The sequence below is a fragment of the Sarcophilus harrisii genome, chromosome 5, assembly GCF_902635505.1.
Source record: "Sarcophilus harrisii chromosome 5, mSarHar1.11, whole genome shotgun sequence".
Lineage (NCBI taxonomy): Eukaryota > Metazoa > Chordata > Mammalia > Dasyuromorphia > Dasyuridae > Sarcophilus > Sarcophilus harrisii.
Genome location: NC_045430.1, coordinates 252,220,663 through 252,235,673, shown reverse-complemented (window position 1 = coordinate 252,235,673; position 15,011 = coordinate 252,220,663). Strand labels below are relative to the sequence as shown.

The following is a 15,011-nucleotide window of genomic DNA, read 5'->3' as shown; positions in this document are numbered from 1 at the left end:
TTTTGTTTGTACAAAAACTTTTCAGTTTGGTATAATCGAAATTTTCTATTTTGTGATCAGTAATGATCTCTAGTTCTTCTTTGGTCATAAAGACCTTCGGAGGGGGAAATTTTTTAAAAGGACATTGCCTGATTCAGGAATTCCATCAGTCTGAGGGAGAGAATTGGACAAGGGTGCCAGAAGGGGGAAGGTGGGAGCATCAAATCAATCAATCAACATTTATTAAACACCATGTGCCTGGCAGTGTGCTAAGCACTGGGATTACCAAGAAAGGCAAAAGGAGAGTCCCTGTCCTCAGGGAGGAAACAACAGGCAAGGAAACATCTACAAAGCAAGTTACATACAGGACAGATAGGAAATAATTGTCAGAGGGAAAGCACTAGAATTAAGGGGTTAGGAAAGGCTTGGGGTCAAAGAAGAGATTTTAAAGGCATTTAAAGGAAGCCAGAGAGGTCAGAGGAGAGAGAATGTTCCAGCTTGCAGGAGATGGAGTGTCTTGTTCTTGGAACAGCCAGGAGGCCATTGAATCTGCATCAAAGGGACCATGTTGGGGAGGAAGGTGTTAGAACAAGTGGCAGGAGCAGGTTACAAAGGGCTGCACATGCCAGACAGGCTTTTGTGTTTGCTCTTGGAAAATCACCCTAATGACTGAATGGAGGAGGACTGCAGCAGGGAGAGAAATGAGAGGTGAAAAAGGTCTGCACCAGAGCATGCAGCAGCATGGGAGGAAAGAAGGGGACAGACTGGGAAGACTGAAAGAGGCAATGGAATGAAAATAGAATATTATAGGCAAAGGGGGTAAACTTCTCTTATGGCTATAGCACTTTACATGGCTATGAATGGCAGGTGATTTCTCTACTCTGAACTGGTTAAAGGAAGGAAGAACATATACCCACATAAAAACACACACAGAGTTATGTTTAGAAATACATTTCACTCAACAGAGAAATAGTAGGGGAAAAGAAGGGAGGAAAGAATTAGAAGACAGATAGATCAAGGAAAGGGTTAGTCCTAAGCAAAACGAACTTGTACAAAGAATATACAAAAATGTTTATAACCCTTTTTGAGGTGGCAAAGAATGGGGATCTGTGGGTTGCCTATAAATTGGGGAATGGACATGTTTTGGTATATAAATGTGATGGAAATGCTATTGTGCTGTAAGAAATGATGGAGGATTTTTCAGAGAAATCTGGGAATCAGTGTAGAATAATGTATGAATCAATGTAGAATAAAAGGGACAGAATCAAGAAAGTAATTTATACAAAGACAATAAAGATAAAAAACAAACTTTGAAAGATTTAAGACTTAATCAGTATAATGGCCAATCATGATTTCAGAAAATTAATGATGAAATATGCTACCCATCTCCTAGTAGAGAAATGAAGAACACAAAATGCAAAATGAGAGCATTGGGGTTCTTTCTGGATATAGCCAGTGTGGAAATTGTATTGGTTAACAATGTATTTATACTAAGTTATATTTTTCTTTGGGATATTACTTTCTTGGGGGTAAGGAGAGCTTTGGGGGGAAAGTGAGAAAGTAGATTTTTGTTGATTGAAAAAAATACAGTTTAAAAAAATTTTCAGGTGACTCAAATGACATTGGAAAGGTACATGGCAAATACATTTCAGCTGTAATATATTACTGTTGATGACTGCGTAAATATTTGCATAATTTAAATCATAAATGGCAAGTTGAAAAAAGGAATTGGGCAAAGGGAAGGGATTATAGCCCAACATTTGTGCTACTACCCTAAAATATACATTTTAAATAAACCATTTCTATTCAATTAAAATTCACCTTCTCTTCCTCCTGCTTCCCCATTCCAATAAAAAGAAAGAAAAAAACCTTTGAAACAAACAAAATTAATAAATCCCTGCATTGACCACATCCAATATATAAACACATACACATATGTTTCTTATATTTCTTCATGATATATTCCCTGTATCTGAGTCCTTCATCCTACTGTTAATAGGTAAATAGAATGTTTCATCATGAGTTCTTGGAATGCTTATCCACAAAATATTGAAGAACCCAGAATAAAACCGGCAGCCTTCTCTATAGAAACACAAGGCCAAAGATCACACAAGATGAGAAGAGACTGTGATCTGCAAATCATTGAAGAAATTGTGTATAGAAACGGGGTGGCCAAGGTACTACTGGGAAGAAAATGAAAAAAAAAATGAGCAGAAAGTTGCAAACAATTCTAAAATTAAAAATTTCTTTTTAATTATTTAAGGCATCATGAAAGATAAACAGTGTTCTTTTATCTAATGATTCACTAAAATAAGCTACTCAAATAAATTAAAAACATTCACAATTTATCCTTGTTTCAATCAGTGACTGATTTGTACCAGCTCTTATTCTTTTTTTTTTTTTTAATTTAATAGCCTTTTATTTACAGGATATATGCATGGGTAACTTTACAGCATTAACAATTGCCAAACCTCTTGTTCCAATTTTTTACCTCTTACCCCCCCCCCACCCCCTCCCCTAGATGGCAGGATGATCAGTAGATATTAAATATAATAAAATATAAATTAGATACACAATAAGTATACATGACCAAAACGTTATTTTGCTGTACAAAAAGAATCAGACTCTGAGATATTGTACAATTAGCTTGTGAAGGAAATCAAAAATGCAGGTGTGCATAAATACAGGGACTGGGAATTCAATGTAATGGTTTGTAGTCATCTCCCAGAGTTGTACCAGCTCTTATTCTTAAAATAATTGGTGAAAAATGGCTCAGTAGAGACTTTTAAAAGTTTTTAATCTTAAAAATTAGTTGTTTGTAAATGAACAAAAGTCTAGTCTATCTCCTCACACCCCAGTTTTAAAAAGAAGAAAGAAAAAACCCTAGTAATGATACAAAGTCAAACAAAATAAATACCGCTATTGGCCATGTTAAAAAAAAAGTACATCTCAATCTAGATCCTACATTCTAGGGAGATATTTTATAATAAGGCCAAGAGAAGAAGACGGAATAGCTAAACTTATTGAGAGTCCTCTGTGAGAACTTTACTACTTCATGCTTGCTTTTAGCCAAGACATACAATGCCCTAACAGACATGGTTTCTCCAAGTGTGAAGTGTATCTCCCAGTGTGATAAAGATACCATAGAGTCCATGTATTCCCAGTCCTATGTACAAAGCCAGAAATCTGAAAAACCTATTAAAGACACTGGCAAAAATGTCAGGGGCTCCTGGGAGGCTTTTTAACAGCCTATTACTATAAGCTCTTGGGTTTCCTAAAGCATCTGTGTTTTTCCTACTCTTTACATCAATACCAGCTATAAATATTGGGCAACAAAACACAGTGGGGGTAATTCTTAGGCTGGTTTATGATGCAGAATAGAAATTAGTTTACTCTTCCATGAACTATGGGCTCTGCAGTGCTACCTGTAATCTTGTCTTGTCTGTGAAAAAAATATGAATCGAGAAGCACAAGTATTCCCAAGCTTCTTAGGGAAGGGAGAAAAGAGGAACACTGGAAGAGAGGTGGAAACCTGTTAACTAGAGTTAGAAATCTGGAGGAGTGAAGACCTAAAATAAACTGAAATAATTAGCAAAAATTGGAAGGAAAGATGAAAGTATATGAATAAGAGAAAAAACTAAAAGAATTGATAATAATCTTCTAGTCTTGTCAATGTCCTCACTAATTCTACATTTTGCCTTCTATTGTCTCAAAGGGAAAGATGGATTTCCTCTTAGTTAAAGCTAACCCTTCTAGCTGATCTTTTCCCTTTCATCCTTTGCTGTTTCTTCCAAGATTTTCTTAGAACAATCAGCCTCTAATTTATTTTTAGTTTTTCCCTCACTCTTCCCCTCAAACTAATATTCTGCCCAGATTGGCTCTGTCCTTAAATCAAACCTTTCTCTTAACCCTTTTATCCCCTCAAGCTATTGTTCAAATTATCACTCACTCCTTTTTCTCTTTCACTGTGAAGTAAAAGGAAGGACACTGAACTACCATATGAATTATTTACACTTCTTCAATCATCAGTCATTCCCAAACTTCTCCAAACTCACTAACAGCCTGCTTATCATCAAATCAAACTGGTGGTGTTTTTTTTCCCCCTAAGTATCTAGTATTTTCAACCTTTCTTAAGGCATTTGATACTGGACATTACTTCTTTCTTTTTGATACCTTATCCTCCTTTGGTTCCTTGGACACTACAATTTCATGGTTGTCCTCTCCCCTCCCCCCTTCCCCCCCGCCCCGTGTAAGCTCCTTCTCTGTCCCTTTCCCCATCTTCTCTTCCTCCTCTTTCCTGTAGGCCCTCTCCTCTCTCTCTTATTCTTTCCCTTGGTAATCTCATCCACTCCTTTGGTTTAATTATCATTGCTCTGCAGATGACTTCCATATTTATATCTCCACCCCCAATCCCTTCCCCAGAACTTCAATTATATATTTCCAGCTGCCTGCTGGATAGCTCCACCTGGATATCCAGCTGGTACTTTCAACTCAACACATCTAAAATGGAATTCATCTTTTCCCCTAAACCTATCCATCCTTCCAGCTCTGTTTCCATTGGCATTAACACCATGTTCTCCATCTCTCAGCCTCATCACCATGAATTCGTCTTTGATTATTCCATCTCACTCACGAAACATCTATTCAGTTACAAGATCTGTCACTCTACTGTGTCTCTCACATTTAGCTTCTCTCTATTACTATTGGACATGTCCTGATTCATTCCATTATCTCTTTTTTGCTTAAACTATTGAAAAATCTGTTAAATCTTCCTCTCTCTCTTCCTCTCTCTTACCCAGAAGTGAGGACATATGGACTGTCTTGGGAAGTTGTCCCAGTTGTTAGTTGCTGGAAGTCTTATGTCAAAAGAATGAGATTCTATAATCTAAGAAGTAGCAACTATCCCTCCAGCCATTGAGCTACCTCCTCTTCCTCCTCCTCCTCATTTTCTTTCTTCTCCTCTTCTTCCTCCTCTTCCTCCTCCTCCTCCTTTTCCACTTCCCCATCCTCCCCAACTTGGCCACCACTTTTGCCTCTCCCTGTCTGAGATCACATCTCTACCATGAAAGCTGCCATCTTCTTGTTCTCCTCCAATCTTCCATGTTCCCTGCTGCTTTCAATAACTTGGATTTTTTCTCCAATAACAGCTGAAATAGCCATGGAATTTTAAACAACGTTGATGTTGCTTCAGTTAATTTTTATATTGATTGTTGTTAATTCAGCCAATTGTTGCATTGCTTTGAGGAAGCCTCCATCATCATTAAGGAAGAATATACAAATAAGAATTAAATAGTTTTTGCCAGAGTACATTGTGATCAACACTCAGAAATGGCTCCAAAATACAGGATAAGTAGATGCCCTACCCTAAAACTATTCCAGAATGGTATGAATGAAGAGAGAATACGGGGTCAGAGATGAGTGGACAGCAGTAGCAGATTACATCAGGCAACAAAAAAGTACATGACTTGGAGAAAATCAAGTTTCTTGATTGCAATAAAAGATCAGTCATTTGAACAAAAGAACTCAGACAACTATAGAACCTTTGAAAGAATAGAAAATATTTATTTGTTTTAGGTTATACATGTAACATTCATATTTTACATATTTCCATATGAATCGGGTTGGGAAAGAAAAATCAGAACAAAAGAAAAAACCTTGACAAAGGGATAAAATGAAGGAAAAGGTGAAAATAATGTGTGTTGATATACATTCAGTCTCTATAGGTCTCTCTCTGGATATAAATGGCATTTTCCATCCAAAGTTTATTGGGATTGCCTTGGATCACAGAATTGCTGAGAAGTGCCAAGTCTATCATAATTGATCATCACACAATCTTGTTGTTGCTGTGTACAATGTTTTCCTAGTTCAGCTTGCTTTACTCATTATCAGTTCTTATAAAATCTTTCTAGGCTTTTAAAAAATCAGCCTGTTCATTATTTTTTATAGAACAACAATATTCCATAACATTCACACACCATAACTTACTCAGCCATTCCCCAACTGATGGGCAGCCACTCAGTTTCCAAGTCTTTGCGACCATCAAAAGGTCTGCTAAGAGCGGCAACTATTTTGAATGATGAGTGTCTTCTTTTCTGCATTTGGGTTTGTTTCTTTAGTGGAGGCAATATAATCAACAAAACACCAGGGGAATATGCTCCAGGTAAAGTGTACCTGGGATCTCTAACAAATTTTGACTTGGCTTATGCTTGAACTCAAGATAAATATGTTTCTCTTGCTCAGAAAATAATAGTTGAAAATGGAGAGGAATTAACAGAAGTACTGCCTTTTCTCATATTTTTCCACATGAAAGAGGATACAGTAAGTTTAGATGTATACCAAAAAAAAGTAGCCTGGCAATTAATAAGTAAAAATGGGAAAATGAACTTTTTACATGCTCATCGTGATAAATTTAGACAGGCACTTCAGAATAGACAGAAAACAGCAGCAGGTTGCCCTGTAATAGCTATCGACAGTGTTAAGCACATGTATGTCTTTCTAGACTTCAAGGATTGATCGATTCCAAACAAGCTTAAGCAGTTTGTATTAGATTTGCATTTTTAAAATTACAACAGAAATTCCATCATGGTCCTGATTTCACTGATATTGCCCCGGACAGCACATTCAAGATGTACTTTTAGAGTTCTTTTCAGAAACTAGCACCCAGTGAACATTAATATACCTAATCAGGGGATTGAAATGAGCTTTAAAAACTTGAAGAAAAAATTGCAAGTCTTTCAAACAACAGCATCAACTTACATGGTAGAAATAGTAAAACTCCACATTCTCTGTGTAGTTTAATTTTGCATAAACTAAAAGAAAGGTTTAGATTTTTTAAATTCTCTGGACTCAAATTATATGGTTTGGTTGGTCATCCAATATAACTTCTTTTTTAAAAGTCCTATTAAGATTTAATAAGAAAAATGCATCAGAAGCCCATCTTCACTTTAGATCTAACCTGACCTCCAAAACGTTCATAAATCCACCAGAAGGTAATATTGTAAGAGACAAAATGTTATTATCTTACACTGCTCCATTAAATGAAAATTGGAATGTTTTCTGTGTAAAGTAAAAAAAAAAAGTTCTCCCACAGTCCCTCCAATAATTGCCTTGAGTATATGGTGGACTCTCAAAGCTGTTTTAATTTGCATTTTCCTTAATGACTGGAAGCACTGTTTTATTTATTAATGACCTTGCTTTTCTTTATCTGCTCATGTTCTTTGCCTACTTGTCTATTAGGAAATGGCTTTTAATCCTTTGTATCTTACAGATTTGTATCAATTCCCCATATAACCATTGTATCTGACCATTATTAGAAAAATTTGCCACCAACATTTCCCCCCCAATTCCCCCCCCAAATAACTATTTCTCTTTCAATTCAAAATGTATTCATTTTGTTTGAGCAAACTATTTTCAATTTTATGCAATCAAAATTATCTGTTTTATATTATATAATCATCACCATGCTTTATTTTGTCAAGAAGTTTTCTCCTATCTGGAGTTATGAAAATCTCCTTCCTTTCTCCTCTAATTGAGTTATTGTTACTTACTATATTTAAGTTATATATCCACCTGAACTTCTGCTGATATATGTTATGAGTAGCTGGTCTAATCCTAATTTTTCCAACTACTGTTTAGTTTTCCCAGCAGCTCTTGTCAATAGGAAGTCCTTGCCCCAGTAATTGGTGTCCTTAGACTTACCAAATTCAGTATTCCTAAAGTCTGTTATATTATGGTCTTGTTTATCTGATCCATAGAACACCATCTCTGTGTCTGTGTCTTTATGTCTGTGTCTGTCTGTCTGTCTGTCTCTTTAGCTCTCTTTCTCTCTCTAAATAATGTTGATAGTTACTGTTCTGTAGTAGAAATTGAGGTCTGGCATTTAGTTTCATCTTCCTACTTCTTTTCATTATTTCTCTTTAGAATCCCTGACCTTCTGTTCCTCCTAAGTGAATGAATACTTGAGATAAATGCTTACTAGGTGTCAGGTACTATACTAACTACTGAGAAGAGAATTATAAGGCCCTTGGTTGAAGTGTTCTTTCCAATAGTGGTGGTATAGTAGTATTGATTTGATTACCATTCGTGGAACTCGAAGTGAAGAGGAAGGGTGGCTACAGTACTTAATAGTTGGGAAGAAACAGTGGACTGAGCCTGGGTGAAGCTAGTTATGATCTGTCATCAATCCGAATCCCAGGAATCAAGGGTGAAACTGGAGTTAAGTGAGCCAGGTAAGAGGCTGCAATATAGGAATATGGCATGAAGGCGGTAAAGAAGCAGATTAATTTTGCTTTAATTCTATCTGATTCTAAAAAGTAGTCACTGAGTGATTTGGTATGGAACAAAATCTGGAAATTAATTTAGGTAACATCACCATTTTTCTTATATTGACATGGCTCAACCATGAACAATAAATAACTTTCTGATGATTGTCTTCCTTTGCTGAACAACCCTATGGTATGTGGTGTTATTATTCCTACTTGGTGTATGAGGATATTGAAATGGCAAGAAGCCATAAGTGAGCAGCAGAGAGATTTGAACCTAGGTCTTTGGACCATTAGTCCTGCACTCTACAACAACATCATACCCAAGTTTCCTTTACCATGTAAACTTAAACATTCTATACCTATCAAAAAAGGAGAGAACATAATAAGTAAAATTGCATTTGTCTTTTTAGGATAAAATTGTGCTTTAGGTTTGCAAGAGGAAATCTATGCAAATGAAGATTGACAGCCAAATAATGATCATAAGGATCAGACTAGACTTGTGATTTCACTGATAAGGGGAACTCCCAGATGGGGAAGGGAAAGGGATAAGCATTTATATAGCACCTGCTTATTTTCCAGGTATTGTGCTAAGTGTGTTGTACAAATATCATTTCATTTGATCTTCACAATAACCACTAGGTTATTATCCCCATTCTGCAGTTGAGGAAGCTGTGATAAACAGGGTGAATTATGGAATATTATTGTTCTATAAGAAATGCAGATTCACAGACACAAGAAATCAGCAGGATGATTTCAGAGAGGCCTGGAGAGACTTACATGAACTGATGCTGAGTGAAATAAGCAGAACCAAGAGATCATTATATACTTCAGCCACAATGCTATATGATGATCAATTCTGATGGACGTGCCCTTTCCAACAATGAGATGAACCAAATCAGTTCCAATAGAGCAGGAATGAATTGAATCAGTTACATCCAGCGAAAGAACTCTGGGAGATGACTGTGAATCACTACATAGAATTCCCAATCCCTCTATTTTTCTCCGCCTGCATTTTTTATTCCCTTCACAGGCTAATGGTACACTATTTCAAAGTCTGACTCTTTTTATGCAGCAAATTAATTGTTTGGACGTGTGTACTTATATTGTATTTAACTTATACTTTAACATATTTAACATGTATTGGTCAGCCTGACGTCTGGGGGAAGGGGGGGGGGAAGGAGGGGAAAAGTTGGAACAGAAGGTTTTGCAATTTTCAATGCTGAAAAATCACCTATGCACATATCTTGTAAATAAAAAGCTATAATTAAAAAAAAAGAACTCTTGCACTGTCCTAATTTGAATTATATCATTTTGAACTTTTTCCTTCTATGCTTACATTTTAAACACTAACTCTATAAACTGTTTAAAAAAACTTGTTTATTAGATCAGTTTGCTTTTCTAGACATATACATCCTAGTGAATGAACCAGGTTAAATAACTAAATAACTAATTTTTTTCATGTTTTCTGAGACTTACAAGCTTTAGTTTTATGGATCTTTAGTTCTTTAAGATCTTAAGAAATCAAAATAACTACAAATATTATGGCATCCTTAATAGAATCTTCCTAAAAGATTTTTTCTTTTTCAAGTAACTCTGGAATTTTATTAATCCTGACATGGCAGAGAGCTAAAGCAATTTCATTTGATGTGAGCAATTTTCCCATTTTGAAAAACAGTTGTGATAACCCAACAATGTTGGAGTCTAGTAGATGTCCTGAAGACCAAGAGATATGTCTGCTAAAAATCTTATGATGAAATGTTACTCGATGGTGGGTGAGCCATCCATCAGTAAACAGACATTTATAAAAACCTGTAATAAGCAGCACACTATACTGTGGATGATTCACCAGAAAGAGAAAATATAATCTTTGTTCTCAACAAAGCCATAACTATGTCAGAGCAACTGGGGCTTTTCCAACAGGACATCAAGATGTAGAGTATATTGGCAGGATTTCCATTCCTTCACCAAGTTAGAAACAACTGAGCTTCACATCTAGTTAATGAGACTAATTCTTTAAAATCAGAGAATGACAGATGGAGTTCTGCCTCTTTTCCTATCCTCTTCCCACTTCAGGTCAGTTTAGAGGACAGTTTCCCAGGCTCTTTAGACACTTTGTCCACAACTAAACCTGTTTTTAAATGGGAGGGAATCATGGCATTTACCCTGGGTACCAAAGCTGATAATCATGGCTCTGATCCTCGGGCATCCTGAGGTACGTGAAGAGGCAAGAGATTTGTGCATGCATTGACTTCCAAGCAGGGCAAAAGTCTCAGGGGAAGGGAAAGCACAGTCAGTTTAAAGAGAAGTATATGAGTGAAGGAAGTTTTGCTGTGCTGACTGAGTACAGCTGTGGGTCTGACTCATAAAAAGTAGCTCTGAAGTGATGTTCTCTCTCCTAAGAAGCTGTGACCATTCCTCTGCAGGGAAGAGGAGAGAAACAGCAAGTTAACTCTGCAGAGGGCACCTAGCAAAGAAAGCATTCATAGCTTTTCAGGGGAAGCAAATGGAAGATTCAGAGATAGAAATATTTCAGAAGGGATACCATTCTAGAAACTTGAGCTTTCTCTCTCCCACTGCTAACAGGGTGGAATTTCCTCTCTCTCTCTCTCTCTCTCTCTCTCTCTCTCTCTCTCTCTCTCTCTGTGTGTGTGTGTGTGTGTGTGGTGTGTGTGTGTTAGGAGTTTCTTTGTTTACCTTACTATTCTGTCTTAATTAAGTGGTGGTGGGGTGGATGAGGGAATGGAAAAAGAATAAAGTAAAAAGTACACAACAAAGAACAAAAGAATAACCTACAAGAAAGCAAAGATGGTTACTCATGAGTGTAATTTATTTTATTATATTGACTTTCTTATATATTTTGAATTCTTCCTGATGTTCCACTGGACACATGATTATGTTTTATTTTGTTTTGTTTTTATTTCCCTTTTCTGCCTTTCTTTTTCTGTTTTTTTCTTATTTTGTATTTAGTTCAATTCTTTTAAAAAAAAGTTTTAAAAAGAGGCAGCAGAGGTGGTAGAACACTTTTAAGTACTACAGAAGCAGATTAAAATGTAATTGGAAAATATTTAACAAAATAACTAAAAAAATAGAATATAATTAATATTAATTTGTGTTTTTTCTAAGTCACTATGCCACCTGTAGATAACTTTTGAACATTTTTTATGGACTCCATTTCTACTTGAATTTGACAGTGTTAAAGTAGTTAGAGAGCTGGTCTTCAGAAAAACTTGGATTCAATTCAACTTCTGAAATATTACAAGTTATATGACCTTAGTATAACAGACAATTCTCTAAGACTATTAAATTTCAGAGAAGGTGCTTGCATTGATGGACAGACTCCTTATTTTGGAGTTCCCTTTAGTCATGAAATCATAGGTATAATCTCTATGCCCTGAATTAAAGGGTAATAGGTTTCACCTGGCAAAAAGAAAACATTAGTGAGTGGATGGTGTTGTGAGTTGTGGATTTTAATATAAACTGCTCTAAAGAGTACTTTGACCCTAGGTGTAGGTTTTCAGGAGCCCACTAGAGAAGGGCTCAGGCTATACATATAGTATAAGAAGGTTAGGCACTGGACTTGCTATTTCATTGGTAGGGGGAAATGCAAAGTACTCCCCCTACCAATACAGGTCATTTCTTTCTCTGCAATTAATAGCTACCTCTAAAGTTTTATTAAATTATTTCTTATTCTTCCTTTGTTCCTTCCAAAGAAGGCAATTGCTTTAATCTATAACTCCTATTTTTCATTTTACTCTTTTGTATTTTTTTGCATTGGACCTTCTCCTGTTTCTCAAAATCCCCTTTACAAGATATAATCCCTGACTCAATAGAGCCCAATACCCAAATGAGAAAATAAGAGCTAGATTAAAGGTAAGTATAATTAGTAAATGGCCCAATCACTCTTTCAAGATATATGTTTTTTAATACAGGAGATTAATTTTTAATACAGTATCTAATACAATATATTATTAACACAGTACAATACAATATTAATACAATAATAATCTCACACTTGAAAATTATTTGAAAGTGAAATGAACAGCTTTTCCTTGAAAAGTATATTCTTAAATTATTTCAGGATTCCTATATCTTACAAAGTTTGTAAATTCAGATAGCTTGAACTGAAGAGATTGAAACATTTGTAAAACAGAAAGTGGAGATGAGATATGTTTACTTGCACTGATTTTTATTTTTTCATGCAGTCTCACCAGTAAGCTAATCTTAGCCATATTGGGCTAAAATGAAAGGTGAATGTTTTTTACCTTCAAAGCTCAAACAGTAGAAATGTACTGCAAATGGAAGTCATAAATACATTTTTGAAAGTTGCTTTGTATATATATTTTTTAAGGTAGGTAGTGTCAAGTTTGAATAAAGGATAAAAGGGTTTCAGTTACAGGCATGCCAAGAAAAATTAGACTGCATATCATTGTCAGAATGGGTTAGTACAAAGAAGTGTAAAACTTGGTCTGAGTTGGAAAGAAAAATGTCATGGGGTTGTCACCCTAAATTAGCACAACATTATCTACTTGGTGACATTCTATTATTTTTCCTTGCAAGGAATTCTAGTTTTCACACATTTGCAAACATTTCTGACAGCCCTAACCAGATTTTTCTTCACCACAAATCAAAGTTCTATACTTTAAAATGCCTTTTCTCCTTTTCTAAAAATCATCAGTAGCATCTGAAGCAGCATTCTACAGAATGCTTTTCTTTCCCCATTTCCCTTGCAGAGGTGGGAGGATGGGGTGGGGTTCCCTAGAGCAAAATATTGCATACATTTTCAGATATATAACAAGTGTTTTGTTTGTTTTATGTTGTTTTGTTTTATTTTTGTTTGTTGTTGATTTGTTGCTTTTTGCTTAACTTTTTCTTTATCATAAAGAGAAGTTCAGCTTTAAAGGAGGGACATCTCCTCCTTTCCAGAACAACTATAATATATAAATCAAATGCATCAATAAAACATTTTACAAAGAAAATAGGTTTGGTTATTTGGCCCTGTGTAATAACTTAGTTTTCATATATTTCATATATGTCATATACTTTTGGAATGGAAAAATAGCATTTGTGAGCTTGGTCTGGTTCAGCTTCTTCTTCTGATCTGATTTACCTAAGTTTTATCTCCATTTTTTTTCACAAAAGCAAAATAGGGCTAGGAAGTTGAAACTAGGGGCTCCAAGCTACTGATGATGAAAAGTTGATAAAGGATTCCTGAAAGACCTGTTCTCGTTTGTTGACTACTTGAAGTCCTTCCAGTTTCATCCACAAATTATCTTGTGACGAATTTGCTTAGTTAGAGTCCATGCCAAGCTTTCTAAGAAATTAACTTGTCATTCTTTTCTTTTTTTATGAGATCAACAGTGATTATAAACATTCCACTATCATCATCCTTAAAATTTTTAAATAAATGTCTATCCTGAACCACAGTTGCTTTTGACATATCTGTCTGGTTGGCAAATTGAGCACATGCTTGTTGACTCTTTGCCACATATGCCATACTCTAAAGACTCATCGTGGCATAGAGTCAAGTCAAGGTTTTCAAAGTTCATGTGAGCAAAGTGCAAACTTTGTCAGATTTTACGAAGCAGGGAAAGATTTGAATGTGGTTCTGGAGAAGGACCATGTCTGTTCTTGATCTAATCAGAAAAAAAAATCCTGAAATGAACAAAAATTCAGAGTGATTCATAGTCTGGTAATGTCCCCATTATAGTTCTGCAGAGATAGTCTGAAGAGGTAGAAAAGGGAATGCTAAGAATCACCCAACTTTTTAGGCCCATCTATAAAGGTAAATTTGATAGTTGTTTCTCTAAATATGAATCCTTGTCCAATAGCTAACATTTAAATGGAAATTCTACTAAAGGAACTGAATTCTGGCCTTACCCTCTGTGAGCCTCAAGGAATTTATCTTAGGATCATAAGTTATAAATGGTCTCTAATTCATATTGGAAGAAATTCCTACACTGACAAAACAATAATAGTAACTAGCATTTATATAATGATTTAATATCTGCAAAGTGTATTATGCATTTTGTCTCATTTGATTCTCTGTACCTGGTTGGTGCTATTATTATTCCCATTTTACAGATGGGAAAATTGGGGGTGTTCTACTATTATCCCATTTTACAGATGAGGAAATTGAGGATGAGGGCAAATATTAAATTATTTGCCCAGGGTCACACAGTTGGTAATTATTAAAATCACAGGTCCTTTATATGTTGACATTCAGGGTTTACTTCATTCTTAATGCTCAGAATGTGTGAAATCCTCCACCAACCAATCTCATTTTCTCAGTAGTTACTTTTGGATTATTTTGCTACCTTTGGCCACAGAGTATCTTCATGGGCATATTCTCCATCACTTACTGATGTTGAAAATTTTGAAAAAGGCATATCATAGTCTTTCTTTCTTCATCTACACAATACCACACCTATCTGAAGATTTTGGAGTTGACCCAGAGGATATCTTGAGGCTCCTTGCAGTTCTAAGAACTATGGTTCTACAAAATTCTAGATAATCATCTTGTGAATATATGCTACTCTTAGCAGAAAGTAAAAGACAGAATATGGGTGCATGAATCAATGCTGATTCGTCACCCCATTGAAAAAACAACTCAACACATTTATCCTGGATCATGGTGGGTCATTAGTACTATTTTTGTATAGAGAATAGTGCATATTTTCACTGGGCACCTTTTAGAAATCTCTTGTTTTCATCTATTTCGATGTTTCTTTCCTGATCTACTGCTATTGCTTTCACTTTCTACAAAGGAAT

The 15,011-nt window shown here is 35.6% G+C and overlaps 2 pseudogenes; both read left to right on the top strand.

Annotated features, from left to right (window-relative positions):
• Window positions 1-5,041: 5,041 nt before the first annotated feature.
• LOC100920319 lies at window positions 5,042-5,526 on the top strand (annotated as a pseudogene).
• Window positions 5,527-5,982: 456 nt separating this feature from the next.
• On the top strand, window positions 5,983-6,686 carry LOC116419548 (annotated as a pseudogene).
• Window positions 6,687-15,011: the final 8,325 nt, after the last annotated feature.